The sequence below is a fragment of the Anoplophora glabripennis genome, unplaced genomic scaffold (assembly GCF_000390285.2).
Source record: "Anoplophora glabripennis isolate ALB-LARVAE unplaced genomic scaffold, Agla_2.0 scaffold86, whole genome shotgun sequence".
Classification (NCBI taxonomy): Eukaryota; Metazoa; Arthropoda; class Insecta; order Coleoptera; family Cerambycidae; genus Anoplophora; species Anoplophora glabripennis.
This window is the reverse complement of record NW_019416242.1, coordinates 442,933-448,932: the sequence shown is the minus strand read 5'-3', so window position 1 is coordinate 448,932 and position 6,000 is coordinate 442,933.

Below are 6,000 nucleotides of genomic sequence, written 5' to 3'. Positions count from 1 at the left end.
AAAAATTTTGTTACTTTATAAAGTTGATTATATATGAAAATAATTTAGAATTTAGTATTTCGTAAATAGTGTTAACTGAGGATTATTGTTTACAATTGTTTGTAGAAATACAAGAAATATTGGAATTGTTGGAACCATCATTGAATTAATAATTTATAATACAGACATAAGTAATTTATAATTCGAGTTTTAATTTTGTTGTTTCGATGAATTGTGCTATATTGTTACTAGAACTGACCCAGAGATGAGAGTGATTGAATATAAAAAATTATCAAAGTATAGTTCTTATAATAATTTCAATTTAATAATAATAATAATAGAACTTAATTCAAATAAGTAATTTAATTTAATTTCGACAATATTATACATACTTATAAAAAAAATAAAAATAAAAAAATTGTTTTTATTAAAATTAATATTAAAAGTAAATTAAACAGTTTGCAATTACTACAATATATCGTGAATTATTTTAAAATTAATATTAGGTTCGCATTAGATGAAAGATGATTGATTTATTGTTTGTTGCGATTTAACTCAAAAACTACTCAACCAATTTTACCGAAAGCTGCATCTCCTCGGAGTAGCTATTTTATATTTGCCCGTGCGAAGCCGGGGCGGGTTGTTAGTATTATATATTTTTTAAAAGAGGGGCGAACACACATTCAACAAAACTAACGTGCCAAACTCACGCCGAGTGGTATGGGAATTTACTTTTTAATAACTTTTCTTTCTATAAAAATTAGATTTGACAACATTGCTCAGCCCAGTTCCCAATTATGCATGCGACTAAATCCTGTCGGTCAGTGTTACGAATAAATTACGTTCTCAATACTGTTTAATTAACGAAAATATCTATGGACTTTTCGAGGCCGCCCCGTACCTATATTTCCATAAATCCCCGTCCGGTCCCTCGTCTAGGGTTACCCTCCGCGACCGATAACGGCGCGGCGAGTTATTGCCAGCGCTCCCGGCCGACATGACCACGTGAAATGAAATCATCATAAACGTGATCTGTTTGTTTGCGTTCCGAATCACGATAGCCAGATCTGAGATGTCGTACGCGAGGCCACTTCCGACTTACCTTCCACGTTATTTGTATCTGGGCATGTTCTACCGATCCGCTCCCGCACATGCAGAACGGCGGCAGCAATAAAGAAGCTCCGCCGTGTGTCGCCCGCTCTCGAAGACGTCGCCGTGGGTATCCCGGTAGCTGTCTCAGCACTACCGTGAGTTGTTTCAAAGGAAATTTGAAGATATAATATAACTCTCAAAAGTTTTGGAAGAGCTCCTAGGGAATTGGTCTGTTTTTCCTCAGAAAAATAGGAAAATTACTTAAAATCCGTTCTAGAGAATATGTTACGTACGGCACTGTGCTTGATTAAGGCGTATTTGTAACAAAATAATTAACATCCACCTAAATGCGCATGCCCTCCCACTTTAGCACTTAGTAATACTAACAATGCCTTACTTAGCAACGTCGAGAATGATATTTCCCAACTACAAGCAGATTTAATTTTGCTATTTAAATCTAGCGGCACCATTTTAAAATAACACTGTATTTTAATCATTAGTATACTAGACCAGGGCGGATCTGTTTCGAGGTGGATGTGAAAAGGGGCAAGCAAATTTATTACCGATGTTGTAAAATAGCAATAATTGATGAAAAAAAGGTAAAATAATCAAGTTTTTTGGATATTTTTTTTTAAATATTTTAATTGTTCCGAGGCCATTCTAATTTTGGTAAAAAAAAACTTTAGAATATAATAAAACAACACACCAAATTTCATTAAAATCGGTTCTACAGTTTTCACAAAATAATTTTTTGAAAAACAATTTTCAAAATGTTGCACAGCCTCAAATAAAGCATCTAGATACTTGAAAATTTTTTTCAGATAGAAAAGACCTCTCAATCTTTCAAATAGTTTTTGAAAAATTGAAATCGGTTGATTAGGACGGCCACAGTACATTTTTAAAGTTAACACTCGTTTTTTTAATTTTTAAACAATTAGACTACATTTATCAATTTGCAACTTAGTTTTTTTCAAAAATTATAATTTTAATGTACTATTTTTTCTTAATTTTATCTGTATTTAATAAAAAAATTTATTTACAAATAAAAAAAATTTTNAAATTATGAATTAATTATTGTTATAAAAACAATATTGTCAAATTAATTAGTTAATTAGTTGAATAATTTTAAATATCGGATTGATTAATTTGTCAATTAATTAAGATAGGCCAATTGATTGGCTAGTTAATTAATTACCTACGTGATTAGTTCTAATTAATTAATCCAAAATGCGAATGTGTCTATTATTGCAAATCCAGAATTGGAAAACTATTCAATTAATTAGTGATAGTTGATTAATTAACCAGTTATCCTTGATTAGTTAGGTACTGCCGCAATTCTAATTAATTAATCAATCGATTACAATAAGATAATTGACTCCTCAAAATTAATTAATTATTTTATGATTTACGTAATTAGTCATAATTCATTAATGTACAATGTAAGCAATTATATCTGTTACTACAAATACATAACAGCACAATTATTTAACTAATTAAGGACAATTAATTATCATTAATTACTGAAATAATTTAATTAATTGATTAGTTAAATAATTCTTATTAATTGTTTAATAAATTACTAAATAAAATAATTAGTAAAATTATTGACACTAAAAATGGATTAATATGCTCATGTGTGCATCACTTTTTAATTAATTTACAATTATCCGAATGTGAGTGTAGAATCTAACTCACCCTGTAGACCGTGGGTGCATTTTCTCTATGTAATCCGTAATAAATATGTTTATTAGTAACTGCTATATTATGTATGCAGCATTTATACCCGGGTTATGTATTTATAATAGAAATTAATTAATCAAACTGAATTAATTACTTAGCAAGAGGATAGATAAAACATGAATTTAAATGGAACCTTATGGGAGACCTGTCGGTCGGTGAATCTCGTTAGTAAATCTTCTTTTAGAACTTTATTTGTACTTAAACGGTATTTTTTAATATTAAAATGACGTAGCGTTATTAAATAGGTACTTTACTAACCGTCTTGCACCCAAATTTATAGTACCCCTTATTATTTTTTCATCAATTATTGCTATTTTCCAACATCGGTAATAAATTTAAACATTTTTAACTTACAGTACCTATATTGTGCAAAATTCAATTCTAAAACTATTTTTCCTCTTCAATGGTCTTCCAAAATGCATAGGTTCCAAGATATAAGTAAGAAACTCAAATAAAATAGGTATTTTTTAAAAATTTTTAAACATTTTTGTAATTTTGAAAATGTTCCGGACCTCGCCAAGATCTAGGGATCTACACTTTTATTATGTGAGTTGTACTGAAGGTATTTCAACAAAAATTAGCTTGCCCCCTCTTACAAGAAGTGGGATATTTCGACAGATCCGCCCTGGTCTATTTAGTGAAATTATTGACTACTCAATATTGAGCATTTAAATAATTTTACTCATTTGTGATAAGATTTAAACTAAAACTGACTACTTCCACTGAAATATTGATACTCATTAAATAAATTCTCCAGATAAACTCGTACCTAAATCGGAGTAAATGTCCTCATTATTAAGTGACCCCACCCCATTCTATGGTTGTCGTGCGTTGTCTTTGTCTATTTCCATCGTCTCCATTAGGTCATCCATTTCGTAGCGTGGTGTATGGCGTGTAGTGCTGGACAAATATCCGTTTATCCGGTTATTTTGGACACAAGTCTGAGTAAAAAATTACTCAATAATAATTTAGAGTAAATTTAGAGAAAAAGTCAACTCTTAATTAAGTTTACATACTCAGAATAGAGTCAAAAGTCACTCACTTGATAATTACCAGAAACTCGAATTTGAGTAAAATTCACTCATAAAATTTAGTTGTACTCATACTAATAGAGTGAAAATTTCACTTAATCGGGTGTAGACAGACATTATTGAGTGAATATAAGTGATTTTTTTTTTCAGTGTAATTATAAATTTTTCTACGTCACGACGTGGTCCAGAGATGTGCTAAATGGTCTCAAATTCACTTCACAACAGAATAGTTATGATTCTCTTCGAATTGTTGAAGATAATCCGCCATCTTCCAAAAAAAAAACACGGTCTTGGCAATCACCCCCACGTCGCGTCCGCAAAAAACTCTCAGAACTCTTCCCGCTGCTAGACCCCGACGTCGGAACAATTAACACTAATCGTGGCTTCGTGGTGGCGACCTTATCCCGAGCGAAAAAAAACGCCCCGGTACAATATTAATCTGGCGGTAATATCTGGAGGAGATAGGCTGTCACGACGCGCGCGGTCGCCGCCGCTCTAATCCCGTCTAGATTGTTCTGTTCTTCTTGGGGCCAATTAAGCTGCCCGCTGCCGGTGCCACTCGAGATTTATGCCCCCTTAAGGTGGCGTAAACGTTGGCCTTTGGACAATTGATTCAGCCGGCGGGGTCGCCGAGTTCCCATGGCGAAAACCGACATTTGAGCCGAGAAAAGACAAAAAATGCCGATATTGGACAATGGCTTTTGACGTAATTCAGTGCTGGATCTCTGTAGTTCGCAGAGTAGTTGTTTCCCACGATAACTAGATAAAAAACCACGCTCTCTTATCGACATCGATTTCATATTTTAGCCACTGTCATTCCTTCAACATCCCGCATACAATTAAGCGGAACGATATTTGCATTATTACAATTAAATATTCGAACGCGAAAAACGCACACCTGAACGCGAACACACGTGTACCGAATACGCCCCGATACCGGATTAACATTTTCCCATTCACGAGTCGATAGTGTCGCATTAGTATGCAGATCGGGGATTAATTGTCGGAAAATAACACCGTCGTAGGCGGGCGGGCTCGACCAATCGCGCCAAAAATCTGTTCCGCGTTTTGAACACCGATCTGCCAATCGGCACCCGACTTTCTCCTCGATCTAGGAGGCGGCGACCGCGGACTACCGGCTATTTCCTCGAGTTTCCCTCTTCAACAAGTAAATTCGTTTCAATCGATCAATTAAAATAACCCCACTGACAGAAATTACTTGATTAATTATGTAATTAGTCCTAATTAATTAATGCACAATGAAATTATGAATTAATTATTGTTATAAAAACAATATTGTCAAATTAATTAGTTAATTAGTTGAATAATTTTAAATATCGGATTGATTAATTTGTCAATTAATTAAGATAGGCCAATTGATTGGCTAGTTAATTAATTACCTACGTGATTAGTTCTAATTAATTAATCCAAAATGCGAATGTGTCTATTATTGCAAATCCAGAATTGGAAAACTATTCAATTAATTAGTGATAGTTGATTAATTAACCAGTTATCCTTGATTAGTTAGGTACTGCCGCAATTCTAATTAATTAATCAATCGATTACAATAAGATAATTGACTCCTCAAAATTAATTAATTATTTTATGATTTACGTAATTAGTCATAATTCATTAATGTACAATGTAAGCAATTATATCTGTTACTACAAATACATAACAGCACAATTATTTAACTAATTAAGGACAATTAATTATCATTAATTACTGAAATAATTTAATTAATTGATTAGTTAAATAATTCTTATTAATTGTTTAATAAATTACTAAATAAAATAATTAGTAAAATTATTGACACTAAAAATGGATTAATATGCTCATGTGTGCATCTTTTTTAATTAATTTACAATTATCCGAATGTGAGTGTAGAATCTAACTCACCCTGTAGACCGTGGGTGCATTTTCTCTGTATAATCCGTAATAAATATGTTTATTAGTAACTGCTATATTATGTATGCAGCATTTATACCCGCGTTATGTATTAATAACAGAAATTAATTAATCAAACTGAATTAATTACTTAGCAAGAGGATAGATAAAACATGAATTTAAATGGAACCTTATGGGAGACCTGTCGGTCGGTGAATCTCGTTAGTAAATCTTCTTTTAGAACTTTATTTGTACTTAAACGGTATTTTTT